Below are 15588 nucleotides of genomic sequence, written 5' to 3'. Positions count from 1 at the left end.
TTTACTGACATGTCTCTGTGAGGCGTCAACATTCAGATGAATGCATCATTAGGAGGAGAGGGTGTTTCAAATAATGATGGCATGAAGCCTTGTGGCAATTCAGCGATGCAGTTTGGTACAGTTGAGCACACGATTTTGTAAAATGTTGACAGGAAAAATTTGCGCACCCTTCTGTTGGTCTAAAATTACTTAAGTAATGTTATACAATACTGAAAGCATGCCATATAATAAGCAGGCGCTGTGTTTTTATGAGGAAAAAATCCCAATTCCAAGGCTGCAAACCACATAAAAAAATAAGTGCACTCTCCTATGGTCTGAGGTGGTTTTAAAATAGTGATTTCCCACCCAACAGCATTTTAAAAAATCATATGAAAAAATTATGACGTTCGTGAAAATCACAACTAAAATTAAAATCTTAGCTTGCATATTAGATCGATTGTTTGTGTGTGTGTCGCGTTTGTGCGGCCAACTGTTGCCTGACAAAGTTCATGGGGCAAAACAAGCGGATGACTGTGCCTGGCCTTTGCAAAGAAGGCAGAGAGGAACAGGAAATTGAGCAGACACACACCAAGAAGGCTACACTAACACCAACACGAAAATTACCAGACAAGTTTATTGATATGGGACAGATTCATTTCTTGCAGTATGAATCACTGATCTGTACTGAATATAAACTACAGATTGAATATAAAATACAGATACAGGATTAGAACAGCATAATTTAAAGGCTTAGCGTACAATTGGAGTCGCCAAGTACGTTAGAGCCCAAAATGGATTTCCTCTAGGGTTTTCTTTAATTCCCCATGTTAATTTTCTGTTGTTGAATGCATTACATTCACTGTGTCGTGTTGGTATGATATCACAGTAGTCACATAGCAATCACCACCGTATGTTTCAGGTGGTCCCACTTCAAGCCACTGTGGGCGAAACGGGATGGGCGTTGAGTCATCGTGAATGGACAGGATGGACAAACGTGACGAGCAGTGACTCTAGTGGAAACCCAGCAAAATGTTTAAATTGTCAAAACAGTCGTTAAATGGGGTGCATGCAATAAAGTTGACGCAGTACATAACAGGGTGGAACACAACTTGGAACACAACACTGAGCAGCAGTTATCGTCCGACTTCGACTTGAGCCTTGTGCAACTCTGCCCTGGCCACAAACATTCACCAAAGCTGCCGGAGTCCATGATTCATCCGTAGAAAGGCTTAACAGAACGTGAGAAACGTGAGGGACCCCTTCAGAATGTGGTAGACTGCAGGCTGAGCCATAGTGCAGCCTTTGGGCCTCTGAGACTCGGCAGCTCAGTATCACCTGTAGCATGTCACAATTCTTGTAACAGACTATAGGGGTGTTCACACGGCACACATTTGCTCCGGCGCTGCACCGATGTATTTTGTTGCGATATATTTTACACCGCAGCAAATTGTGTGGAGCGTTCACACGTACAAAGCCGCTGAGCATGTCAGCACCGGCACAGCGTCGGTGCAGCCCCACTTGCGTTCACACGGCAGTTTCTGCAGCGGAGCAAAAAGACAGAAAACAAATGAGCTGTTGTGTTGGTTCTTTTTAAAACGTATACACAACTCAAGCGACTACTGGACAGGCACGTCCTTCTCCTTCTCTGTGCCTTCTGCTCGAGAGTCACCGCCCCCGAAAACGTAAATCAACGATGACTTCAATGACACTCAGAAAAGCAAACACGTAATGCGCCAAACAGAAAATCAAGAGAGGAAATCACAAAATAAATTATATGGGGGGCGGGAGGTTGTGAACACACAACAAAGGAACAAACTACACAAACAACTCCAAGACAATCCAGTCTCCTACAAAAGGAAAGATGTTACCAGCCAAGTCTTGTGTCGTTATTAAACAAACACATGACGGAAGTCCGACAGAGCATGAAAGCAACGCATTCTCGCCGTACGTAAACTCTTCACAAGCATTTGCTCTGGAGCAAATTTAACCCAGTTGCATTCACACGTGCAGATTTACATCGGTGCTGCTTCGCAAACGAGCATTTGCTCTGGAGCTAATTTTTAAACCACCTCCCTGAGGTGGATCAAATTTGGTCCGGTGTAAGCTGTTTTCCGGGGCTACGCCGGAGCTAATTTGCGCGTGTGAACGCTCTACTGGGGCAGCCCCGGCGTAGCACCGGACCAAATCTTGCCGTGTGAACACCCCTCATGATACACCGTAGCAGGACTTGAGCAAACAGGGATGCCTTGGCAGCTGGGAACATCGTTTCAATCCGGTTCTTTTGACCGAAGATCTAAAAGTAGTTGCGATCAACCGTTAATTCACATACGCATGCACGCACGCGCCCATGCACACGCGCGCATACCCACGCACGCACCTACGCATGCACGCCATGATGAGCAACAGCCACAACGACCCCTAACATGAACGAAACAGAAGTATAAGGTAGATAAAAGAGTTTGTGAGTTTGTGGAAAGGAATTCACTGCCTACCTTCGTCGAGACCTGACATGAAGGCATGGGACATACGGTACTTTTGCAGCGTCGTAAGTGCAAGAACATCACTATCATAGATCACGTGTAGTGTTTTGAAATGTTTCTCCTGGCGCTAGGTTAAAGGAGACCGGCTTTCTTTTTTCTTTTTTAAATACTTTTTTTGTGAAACTGATAGGATGTTAGGGTGCAGTGTACACTAACACAAAAATATATAATATTAATAACAGACACACAAATATTTTTTTTTCTCCAATTTTCCCCGACACAACCCGACTTGGGACCAATCCGCATGCTACCGGTTGATCGCGCGGTTTAAATCTGGCCCAGGTTGTCGAAGAGTGGCAGGGCGGTTCCATGCACTGAGCTCCCACGTGAATTATTGCTACAATCTACAAGCAGTTTAAATTGTGCTGTATCAATTAGGGTTAAAGTGGGCCTCTGCTGCTTTCAAAAACTGATCTAGTCAGTGCTAAATATAATTAATTATTGACTTTTTGTTGCCTTGATGAGTTTCAGCTTTGGAATCTGACAAAATAGAGGACAATAAAATAATATGTTGCAAGTATTACTGCATCGTGTCACATTATCAGATCTTAACTCAGGCTCTAGATTATGACGCGAGCCACAACATTTACTTATTAGCGTAGCCAGAGTATGTGGTAATTTGTACAAATTAATGCAATGACGCCACGTCACAAGCAAATCCTCTCTTGTAGATAGCAGCGAGGCAACAGAGACTCACCAAGCGAAAATGGTTTGTAAAATAAGATGGCATGAACAGACTAGATGATTACATTGGCAAGAGGAAATTTACACAGTGTGAATCTCTTGGTCGATGATCACATTTGTTACATTTGGCATACTATTTTTCTATTGTCTAAGCCCTAGTGGGGGCCGATCAAGCAAATCGAGAGAACCTCTGACAGGTTGCTGAGGTTACACTTTAGAAATGCATCTTGACATCTCAGCTTGTAAACTGACATCATAAATTTGAGTTTTGTCACAAACGCAGTCCAATCAGGACTTTAAAAAAAAAAAAGACGTGACAGCAAGTGTCCTAGCAATAATTAAAAAAAAAAAAAAGACGTGACAAGTGTCCTAGCAAAAAAAAAAAAAAAAAAAAAAGACGTGACAAGTGTCCTAGCAATAATTAAAAAAAAAAAAAAAAAAGACGTGACAACAAGTGTCCTAGCGCTATTGCTGTGAAAAATAAACCAAATGGGGATTTACTAATCCAACCTGTATGATGTTGAAACAAATCAGAGTTGCACTTCTTGCTAACAAGTGATTCAAGGTAACTGTTTATACCTTTAATAGGGCCACACAAGCTACAGGTATGTTTCCTGGCGGTAAAAAAAAAAAGTCAAGTCAAGTCAAGTTTACTACCCCCGTTATTATTCCCTTCAAGTTTTGATTTGTTTTTTGTGTGGAATTTTTATGATTAGTTTCAAAGCCATGCCATGAGCATGTCAGGACAACTGCTCGAGACAGTGGAGCCTCGACGCCGGGGGTAGGGAACTCCGGTTCCTCGAGAGCCGTATCCTGCCTGTTTTAGATCCCTCCCTATTCCAACACACCTGATTTCAATGATCAGCTCATCAGCAAGGGCTGTGGAGGCCTGAAAAGATCATGAGCAATTGAATCAGGTGTGATGGAGTAGGGAAGGAGCGAAAACAGGCAGGATATGGCTCTCGAGGAACCGGAGTTCTCTACCCCTGCTACGCCGTCTTAATGTCTTGGACATTGTTCATCTTAAGTCATCCATTTTCCAACCAAATTTACATCTTTAGAGTTTTTACATTTCCAGAGCCAAGTTAACCCCCCCCCCCCCAAAAAAAAAATTGCTGTTTGAAGAATGAGCTCAAAGGCACTGGAATAATCACACGAAGAGTTGAGCGTCATGCTTTGAATTTTATATCCACTCGGGGAGAGCAAATCTTCCCAGCGTTAACTTGAATCTGTCATCTAAATGAACTATTCCTTCAGGCTGGCCGAACAGGTTCCAGCATTACTGATGTGGCATGATGATAGCTTTGCCCTTTGAGGCGTCTGTTTGGGCTAACAGCTGGAGGCCGGCCGGATTTATGAAGAGATGATCACTTTATATGTTGTTTGTGTTCGGGCCATTTCAAACGTCAAATAATTCCAGGCTTTAGTCGAGCCGGAGGAAATAATAATCTGATTAACTGTGTCCACATTTAACCACATTTCCTTGTGTGTTATTCCATGTGAAGCACCCCTTTTGAGTATTATTCAAGATAGTAGTCGGCAATGAGAAACAACTGGTGAGCACATAAGGTACATGCTGCACTTCACGTGCTTACATAAAAAAAAATAAAATAAAATGAAAAAATAAAAACGCTCAATGTTAAATACTCTGTTTGTCATTAGAACATGTCAGATATCAGAATAGTTACATCGATGATGTCAAGACTTCTCGCAGGAAAAAGATGATTGCCAGCCACGGCTCTCAAACGCCACCACCCGACTACACAACAAGGACACGCTGTCAGCTTTTCATCTAATCTGAAAGCCTCTCAGTCACTCCATCTCCTCTTCCGCTCGCTCCATTTTTCCTGCCCGCCTAAATACTCTCCCGCTCTTTCCTTTCATCCCTGCACACCGATGGTAATTCCATATCAGGTATTTCCAGATATTAACAGTTCGTCGATCATGTTGTGTTTTGGAAAGAGGAAAGTGGGGAATTGGGTTTTCCTGAGTCTCCACTGAGATAAAAACACAGCAGGAAAAAGAGAACAAAAAAAAAAAAATCCATTCTTCTGCTAATGATTTAATGGCGGGGGGAAACATATTAATAGCAAATGCCCGGAATCATGAAAGAAGTGGTCATCGCATGAAGAAATGTTGCTTTTTAAAATCAAGCAGTCAGTTCCAAAGTTGTTTTTGCAAGTCTGATTTAAGGCTTTCTTTGTGGGTGTGGATGCTTGGCCTCAGAGTGACTGATGGGAGAACAAAAGATCTACAGCTGCTGAAGTCATAAGAGAAACCAGGTGCCAAATGTCGATGATGGGAAATATCTAAAGTCTCACGTTGGAGCCAAGAGACAGCCTGACAGGGGGAAAAACTGGCTTTGAACAAAGCTTTCTCTTCCAGTGCTACACATACACGCATTACTTTGTGTCGATATGCATATGAAAAGTAAAATGGAACTTCTAAGGTCCAACGCCCCTGAGGTCGCACATTTGGAATGTGTCAGCATATCGAGCGAGATCGCAGATCAGCAAGTATCAAAGGATTACTTTGGTGCCCATTTTGCTTTTAATACATTTTTGTGGCTTTGGCATTTTCCCCAATAAAGGACCTGTTCATTTTAGAATGGAAGGTATATACTGTATGTCATGTTTCGGAATGTCATTCAAAGCAGTAAGACTGCAGCCTTAACCGATTTCCTTAATCTAATTCTAATTATTTTAAAATTTGTCACAGCGCGACAAAAGTAGTCCATCAAAGGCTGTAAAAAGAGAAGGTGTGGCAGAAGCCAAGTGCTGAAGCGAACAGACACTCACAAAGTCTCACGGGTCACAGGCGCAGACTCTCGCCACTTTTACAGTTTCTCTGCTTCAAATCAAAGATCAACATCCATAAAACTGGTACCCGAGATGTAACAAGTGCCGATATTACTGTTCTCACCGGGTTATTAGGTCACCTCTCTTATATTTTTAATTAATTGTACATTGCAAAAAAAAAAATACAACCTCAAACCAGAAACATTTAGTTTTTGCCATTACTCCGTCACAAATACGGTAAGTCACGCTAGCAATGTAGCTGCCGTGCTGCACTTAGTGAGCTGGATGCGTTTTTTTGGAGCAGAGACATGAGGGGGCGGGATCAGGGAATGAAGTGAGACGACATTCAAATCTTGCTAGCAGTTTGAAAAATGCACTCTCACTCTATTGTACAAATGCCAACTCTTGCTTATGACCTTTTCCACAGTGTTTTTGTCCAAAAAAAAAAATGCCCCGTCGTCTCAGTGCAAATCTTACAATAAGATTCAATTGTGCAAACTAACCCGATTAAACACTTCTGGACAGATACATGGTACAGCAGTCAAGGAATGTTAGCCAGCTCCGACGTCGCCATGAAGTCACAATCAGGTCAAACATTAACATTTAAGTCCAATTAAGATCAGGAAGCCTGCTAACAAGTTAAAGTAGACCTAAGATGGTTAGTAAACTAATGCATACACTCCAAGAGGGAATTAGTTTGCTGCAGTTTGTGACGGTTTCCTCCCACATTCCAAAATCATGCACGGTGGGTTGATTGGGCACCCCAAATTGTCCCTAGATGTGATTGGGAGTGCGACCTGTTTGTCTGTCTACCAGTTCAGGGTGTGCCCCGCTTACTACCCGAAGACAGCTGGGAGAGCCTCCGGCACACCCGCAACCCTCGTCAGGATAAGCGGATTAGAAAATGGTCGTTGTTTGATATGACTGACTTACATCGTGACACACTTTTCAGCCCAATCGCCCAGCCCTACGAATGGCACGGTAGTGTATATTAATCACAGTTACATATACACAAATGCACAGGATCCACCTCGATATTTCGGATGGGGAAGGTGGGGTGAGCGCTCCCTGGGGCCCTCCGAGCAGAAGAGTGAAATACGCGCTATGCCGACCGACCCAAACGACACCATCTTAGGCCAGAGCGTGATGCACTGCTCTATATTTATTCTCAGGTCTGCTAAATGAGGTCACTCAGGTGGTCCTGCTGAATAGATTCCCTATCTCCATCATGAATCATCTACTGCTTATTATTCCTGTCCGGCCCAAGGGGCTCGCTTCCATACAGCGCAGTAGGCTGTGTCTGTGTGGGTACTTGTGTGTGGTGTGTACATCGACTCTTGTGAGCCTGTGTGTGCAGCATCTGCCCAAAGCACAGAATAAGAGGATCGAGACAGCCCATGTGACGGGCATAGAACAGGTTGTTGAATGAGAAAGTGGATGAGAGGTGACATTCATTGGCTACCTTTCACACAGTGCCCCCCTTTTTGCCTGCCATCACCGCCACTCCTGCTCTGCACGGCATTCAGACTGGCACTTCGATGAGTTAAGCAGGCACGTCATCGTCACTGCAACCACCCGTTATAATGTCGATGTTTGTGAAGGGGGATGGGAAAAGAAAAACCCACAATCTGATCACCCGCACTTAGCATAAAAGCAAAACAGAGGCCATTTCAGGCAAAGCAGGCGGCACTCAGGAGTGTGGATTGTGCATTAAACACGGCATCACAACAGAAATGGCCACTTCTCATACCTGCAATATTTCCATCTCATTTTTATTTACGCTCACAAAGCGAAATAGGAGATGGGAAGGAGGGAAATAGAGGCTATTTGCACAAATATTTCACTCACGAATGAGCACAGAGAGGGTTAGATTAGGTTTACGGGCATGATTCCAGAGATAACCCTCCCCTCTGCAGCCCTGACATGCATACAAGCATGTATGTACACACACACACACACACAGGCACACGCACACACACACACACACACACACACACACACACACACACACACACACACACACACACACACACACACACACGACATGATATGTTCAGAGTGGAAGAGGCAGACTGGAATATTATGAAGGATCTGGATGTTTGCACTTTGGATCCTTTTCTAATCCTGAGTATTAGGACAGGTCCAAAGCCTGATTATGCCAAAATGAAATGGATCTAAATAGATGTCCCAGCCTATCAGACCTTCATTTCTTTGTCCTAGAAATAGAAATGGAGATATGCAATCAACCTTACAGCCTCTTTCTCGCCGTCTCTTCCACAAACGCCTTCTCGACAGCTTGCACTGCAGCGGAAAGGAAAATATATTTGACTTCATATGAGCTCAGATGAATTAGGAATGCACAGCCAGACTTGTAGTTCATTATCGTGTTTCTTTTCCATAATGAATCCTGGCAGTGACTTGGGAAAAAAAAAACAACCTAATAGTAGGACATTCAAAGCACCAACAAGTATGCAACTGTTGCTTGCAAACGGTTTCAGGCGGCACACCTTTACTGAGGTCTCCTGATTAGACTCTGGTGCTCGCACGCATGTAGACACACATTAAATGCAGAAACTGGCACAGTCTCACGCAGACAGACCTTCACTTAAAATATCTACCAAAAATGTAGAGCAGACATTAAAACCGAGCGCAGTGTACCCATGCATGCATGTGTGCACACCCACAAATCCACACAACGTGACAAACACCACAGGTTGGCTGCTGGTGTAGCCAGGAGATCAGGCAGGACTTAAGAGCTCCTTCGGCACCGAAATTACAGGGTACCTCTAAATCCTCCCAGCAGAGAGCACTATGGGCTAGCATGGGGTGGGAGGAGGTGCTGTGGAAGGGTGAGGGAGGGGTGAGTGTGTGGTGATGAGGGTGTTAGGAGAGGAGATGGATTGAAAGAGGAGAGCTGGGTAAGAATTGTCAGCGGAGGAGAGGAAGCTGGTGATTCTTTTTTTTTGTTTCTTTCAGCACAGGGAGTGGATGCAAGTGTCAGGGAGGAGTGAGACTTGATCTGTCTGAAGTGTGCTCGTGCGAGTGTGTGAATGCTCGTGCGCAAGGCGGAGGAGGGCTGCCCTGTGTGCTTGCATGCATATGGTGGCGAGCGGAATTTGAAAGGAGGTGATGAAGTGAGGAGGTGAGAGGAGGCGAGCTTAGTTTGAAACGATAACCAAGTGGGAGGTGATCTCTGTCTGTGAGGCAGAGGGAGCATACGTGCTTGTGCGTATGTGTGTGAATGCGTGCGTACAAAACAAGTGTCTGCCAACTTGATTCTCTCACACGAACCAATTTTCTTTCTCTCCGCCACGGGTTGTGTGCAACAGTGTGTGTATTTGCACGGTGCCCTATTCAGTAGTGATTGAGGTCATGCTACATTACGTTGGTGGGGGGGGGGGGGGTGCATGCTTGGACAGGCTTCTTCTTGTGCATATGCCCATATTCTATATATATATATATATATATATATATATAGTGAGGTGTGTATATATATATATATACACACACACACACACACACACACAGTGTATATATCCATCCATCCATTTTCCGAACCGCTTGATCCTCACTAGGGTCGCGGGGGGTGCTGGAGCCTATCCCAGCCGTCTCCGGGCAGTAGGCGGGGGACACCCTGAATCAGTTGCCAGCCAATCGCAGGGCACACAGAGACGAACAACCATCCACGCCCACACTCACACCTAGGGACAATTTAGAGCATCCAATCAGCCTGCCATGCATGTTTTTGGAATGTGGGAGGAAACCGGAGCACCCGGAGAAAACCCACGCAGGCCCGGGGAGAACATGCAAACTCCACACAGGGAGGCCGGAGCTGGAATCGAACCCGGTACCTCTGCACTGTGAAGCCGACGTGCTAACCACTGGACTACCGGGCCGCCCCAGTGTATATATGTTCTTGGTAATGGTTGGGTCTTGTAGGTAGGGACTTGCAGGAGCCAGCCCAGGTCCTATGAGGTTGGTGCTTCAAGACTGCCTGTAAAAGCTTTTTAACCTCTGCAGAGGACCTGTCAGCACCTCCCAACATGTCTGAGAGTGTATCTGCATGTGTGTGCATGCTTGCGTGCGCGTGTGAATAGAGGAATCAGCCAGCAGACAGAGCGACTCTGCATCATTTAGCCGCGGGTGTCTTTGTGTCACCTTGTGCTGAATCCAGCAGGGAAGAGCTTTAACACCATTGCACTCTCCACTCTCCATTTCCCAACTCAGCAAGCCGCAAAGCCCCCCTCGCTCTCATTCATCCCACAGAGCATCCGTGACACAAACACCTGAAGACAGCATTGTCCTGCGTGCGCGAGGAAATATGGCATTTGAAGTTTCCACATACACGGCGATGAGGAAATAAAATATGTGCACGCAAGCAGGTCGCTTTTCAGATCAGTGCGGGATAAAGGATGCAGAATAACAAGAGGACCACGGGGAGCAGAAGAAGTCATCTGTCTCAAACTGGAGCAGACTGAGCCCACTCCAATATGATAGATGTGGGCGCACTCATCTTCGAGCACATCGTCCGTCTGCTGCCCCCTCCCTACAAAGACACACACGCACACGCAGAATGAGACCTGCTCAAAACGTGTGCGAATGCCTCTGAGCGGATACCCATATAATCAGACAGGAATGCATGCACCGAGGGGAGTGTAGATAGTGGAATTTTGATCTTGGTCGGTCGATTGGCACAGTAAAATAGAAAACCCTGCAGGAGGCTGTGTGGGTTCTTTCATGCTTGTGCATAATATTAATGGAAGAGAGCAGCAGCAGCTGAGATATTCACCCAAAAATATCATAATCGCCCCGAATGTGAAATGTAAGCTCATCGTGAGCGTGTTTGCATGGGACATTTCACAACACACCTTCACGAGCTTGTTCTGCAATAATAGAACCTATTGGCAGGAGCCTACGCAAGCCTCGCTAATGACAGAGTAGCTAATTGTCTCTAATGGCACTTTTCAGTACGACTGAGCTCCAGCTGCAGAAAACCTCAGCATTTTAATCCACATCATGTGCAGCCAAAAAACAGTGTTTGAGGCTCGCAGTAATATTTTGATTCCGATGCACTTTATGTGCAATGCAATTTAAATTTTACATTCACAACGCTGACAGTGGCCTAATAAAAACGTATTTTTCTATTTGCCAGGTTTCACGAACAGATCTGGACACTGACATGCCAGGCCAGTACAGCAGCGGGCAAAATGCAACGCATACTGTTTGAGCATCTTGACAACACCTTTGTCAGTGGACAAGAAAGTTTTGAAAGTGTGATGTCAAGTAGATAAGCAATGCAACTCGGCGAGTCGCACTCGCAGTGTGGTGAATGTAAACTTCACTGGAGAGGGGTTATAGTCAGCAAAAGCACTACAATGTATTTGCAGACATTGTCAAATGAACGTCTAAAAGGAAACGATAGATATTTGCGGCTAAAAGGTGTCTCGTCAGGGGAAAAAAAAAACGTCCGATTGTTGTGCGGCGGTTATGCCAGCTGGCACGTGCAGTCATGTTATGCAAATGTCTGACAATAATCTGTTCTGCCAGCCACAAAGGTTGTTGGATGATACATTGGTGAGTGATGTCGGGAACAAGGTGGACCATCAAAAGTTAATGTCTTTGGCATAGTGGTTAACATTAAATCGGAATCGCGCTGCCCCCAAAGACCAGGACCCTCCTCAAAATAAAAGGCCTCAATAACCTCTGATCGTGATTCTTTTTTTTTTTCAATGGCCCTCACTTCGTTTTTCTTTAAATGGCACAGCCGTGGTGGGAACACACACATTAGTACCCTTGAATACACATAAACAGGTGAACAAACGCACGAGTGCAACACACAATACTCACAAGCCCTAAAAGACAAAAATACAGCCGGTGCACAGCCTCTAAAGTCCCCTCTCAGCCGGTGACACGCTTTAACTAATGGCAGCCGAAATGTTGCATGTTCAGAGAAATAAGCAGATGAAAAATTGGGTCACAGAGAGAAAAAAAAAGTCATTTTACCTTTCAATTGGTTGAAGCCACCTTGAGGCGCAGACACTCACATTCAGTCAAGAGCAAAAGGTTAATATTGGTCATACGGGATTTGCTGGTTACTGTTTATCTCGCTCTCAACTAGTGTACGTGCACAGGCCTTGTTGATGAGCGCATTTAGCAAATAAGTAAATACAAACTTTAATCCTTGTTTAAGATTACGGAAGGGCAAATGGGGGGGGGGGGGGGGGGTGATGTTTCCAAGTCTATGCACGTTTACAGCAGAAAGCAGGAAGGGAACCGTTCTTCTCTCAACAGTCCATCATGTTGCAGGGAAAAAATCACTGGCTTGTCATGACCGTTGGCGCCATTACTGGACATTCTGATAAGTTCCTTAAGTCTTCCCTGTCTTGCTTCAAACAAAAATGGTGAACACGGTTAAATTGAGCATGGAATTATATTTTCATTCTCTATTAAGCATAAAAACAACTTGTGTTGAGAAAAATGGATGGCCAAAGGAAAGTATCACTGAAGGAAAAGTGAAAGAGTCTTGTAATGAAATGAAATAACTCATAGCGGCTGCTTGACTCTTGCACGTCACACTCTTTAGCTGGAGCCCTTTTTATTTTATTTTTTTTTAATGTCAAAGGAACATTTTGCTTGTCAAGTGCTGCTTTTCAAGTGTGCATGTGCACTCCTTTTATGATGAAGCTGCTACAGTGAAGTGAAGTGCTTCTTTTTACATGGTGATATTAGCACACCTCGTAAGATAAATCCAAAGTGACCCTTTGCCACATATTATGCCTTGGCAGTTTCACCGAAGAACGATTTTCCCTCCTAAGATTATTTCACTCTAAGGAGACAAAGGTATGCGAGCTGGGGTCCCAAGAATAAAAGGGGAGGAAAAAGATGTCATGGATTTTAAACATTCTTTTTCAGACACCGGAGATGCTTCAGAGCAACTATGCGGGGACTGGAATCGCTGATTTATATGGCGATACAGATGTTTATCGCCTTTTTTAGCACGCAGATCAGTGAGAGGAGGATGAGATGACAAGCTGCAAACGACGGGTTCTTATTGCATCGTGAATAAATCCAGGCCTTCATCTTTTACGATGCCTTCCTGTCAAAAGGAAAACCCTTCTTTTCCTTATGACAACTTTTCATTACGGGGCGCTTATGGCAGGAGGCTGACACATCTCCTGTGCTCAATCGTGGCATGTGAACTATGATTCTATCTATCGACTGTATTTAGCTGTATGCACAAAATCTTTTAAAAGCAATCCACTTGATTTGATTTGATTCATCTCTTTTGAAAGCTCCAATTGTTGTTTTCTGCAAGAACAAAACGACACATTTGCAAGTCGTGTTCTATTGTGTGGTTATATAATTGCCAGATACATGCAGACAAAGAAAGGGTCTCCTGGTGAGCTTGTTCCCGGCAGGAGGCAAACTGAAGTTTTGCTCTCTGGGGCTCATTTGCACTGATAATCAGATGAGGTGAATGCTGGTGCACTCAGTAAATCCCACCAGATGATAAAACTGATCCTCTTCGTCTTTAGTCCGGTCTTTGTTGTAAATCATATCAAAAGGTGCTTCTTGACTATGGACTCCAAAAAGAAGTCACCCTCCTCCAGTCTGAGGGTCCACGAGCCACAAATCAACCAATTGTGCTGATAAAAGGAGCAGTGGGTTGGATCGGAATGTGATGGGAGATAGTGGTGGCATGTCAAAGGCCACAAGGCTCCAAAAAGCTATCGTGCGAAAGAGCTCATCTGTGAGCAAAACCACAGCAGTAAGAACCCTCAAAACACCGCCCACCTCCTGAATGGGGGGGGGGGGGGGGGACATGAGCTGAGGAGCTGGAACACATTAACGAAGAGACAAAGACAAAATATCCACACTTGCCATGACTGCTTATGCGTGTAAAAAAAAAATGCAGTTGTGTGTGCATTTATGCAAATGTGCTTGGATGTCAGTGCACGTGTGTGCCGATGACTCATCTGTGTGTGCTGCTTCCAAGACCGTGTGCGTGTGTGTGTGTGTGCGTTCATTCACGGAGGAGAAGGGTGCTTCATCGTCACTGACCTTTTCAGGCTGAATTATGACAACCGAGTCGGACCATCCTTCCCGCAATACCACACGTCAAGGATGGCACACAAACAAACAAGTAAACAACAACACACACTGCGGGCCATCTCAAGTAGTGGACCCAGGGAGGTACCAAAAGATTGGGCGACCTGGCCACAAACACAAAGTGACAGTAGAAGAAAAGACGGGTGGAAGAAATGACGATTTCTTGGACGAATTGCAACACATCAACTCATGCGTAATTGATTCATGTCTTTTAATAATCAGTGATTAAATAATGTATAGTTCGCGGAGCTGAAAAAAAATGCAGAATGGAATGATGTGAAGAACATCTCTATTTTTTTGTAGGTTCCACTTTGCTTTCTCCGCAACAACTGGAGTGTGTCGGACAATGTTGGAAGCATACAATTGTTAAAAATGTCTGGGTAAGATGATGAATGCGAATTTAGAGAGAACTACATCAAGGAAGTCAAGGGAAATGCTTGATTGATTGAGAGATGTGCCGAACAGAGTGTAAGTCTAAGCTAATACTTGCGAGTATGATTGCCACGGGTAGGAATGCACTCAAAAATCAATGATCAGTGCTTGGTTGTTTGCCATCTTTGATTAATTTTCAAACGCAGGGCACGTCATTTACGAGAAATAAAAAAGCAAAAGATGAAATATGAGAGGCTGAAATTCTAAGTAAATATTTGCCTGATCAACTCTTGTTCTGTAACGTTTCTTTGTGTTAGAGGAGAGTTTTCCCCTCACCACTGTCGCCAAATTCTCACTCAAGGGGTCCCTTGAATTAGATAAAGTGCACCTAATCCTGTGATATATGACAAGAGATAATTGCTATTGTGACTTGGTGCTTGAGGAATAAAATCCAGTGGAGTCAACTCGAAGTGACTGCACTGGAGCGATTCTGTGTGTCATAAGAAAGAGAAAATATACGCCCAAGAGGTCACCGCGCATGCGAATGCAATCGTAGTACCTAAAGCCCTGGGGTTCATCATATCCAGGAACCTGCTGGCGTACTGTATTTTCACGACCACATACTATTTTCACAATCGCTTGAAGTTTGGACTGTGCTTCGTAGGCGTTTCTCTTCAAAGGTGCCATTTTCCGGGGTCCGAAGTTGTCTTGCCCAATGCACATACCGGCATTAAAGCCATTTGCTGGTGGCTGTGCCTTTAGCATCCTTTTTCGCACCCACCCATACCCTTTAACATCTCATGCCTTTCCTCGATATAAAGAGCGTGTCTGCATAACATCAGAAAGTCAGGTGGAGCGCTCATCGAAGTCACAAAGCAACATTCACAGATTTTGGAAATTGGTGCAAAGAGTAGGTGCCCCGCATTATTAGGCGCCACGTCCATTTTGGAGAAAATGGACGACTTTTAAGTGCCCTCTACAGTCGTGAAAATACGGTACGCAAACTGAATAAAAATCAGAGGGTCTCTAACGTGCAACAAGTGCATATCCAAATGCAGTGACGGAGACTGCGATGCGGTTGTGACCGCAGCTGACAAACTTCAGTC

At 44.5% G+C, this 15588-nt stretch overlaps 1 protein-coding gene across 1 annotated transcript in view; it reads right to left on the bottom strand.

Annotated features, from left to right (window-relative positions):
* efnb1 (ephrin-B1) overlaps nt 1-15588 on the bottom strand; it is a 66227-nt gene that overhangs the window by 13338 nt on the left and 37301 nt on the right. The window lies entirely within an intron of this gene.

The sequence above is a fragment of the Hippocampus guttulatus genome, chromosome 2 (genome assembly GCF_054856545.1).
Source record: "Hippocampus guttulatus isolate MCC_2025c chromosome 2, RoL_Hgut_1.0, whole genome shotgun sequence".
NCBI lineage: Eukaryota > Metazoa > Chordata > Actinopteri > Syngnathiformes > Syngnathidae > Hippocampus > Hippocampus guttulatus.
Note: the sequence above shows the minus strand (reverse complement) of the source record. Positions and strands in the feature narration are given on the sequence as shown.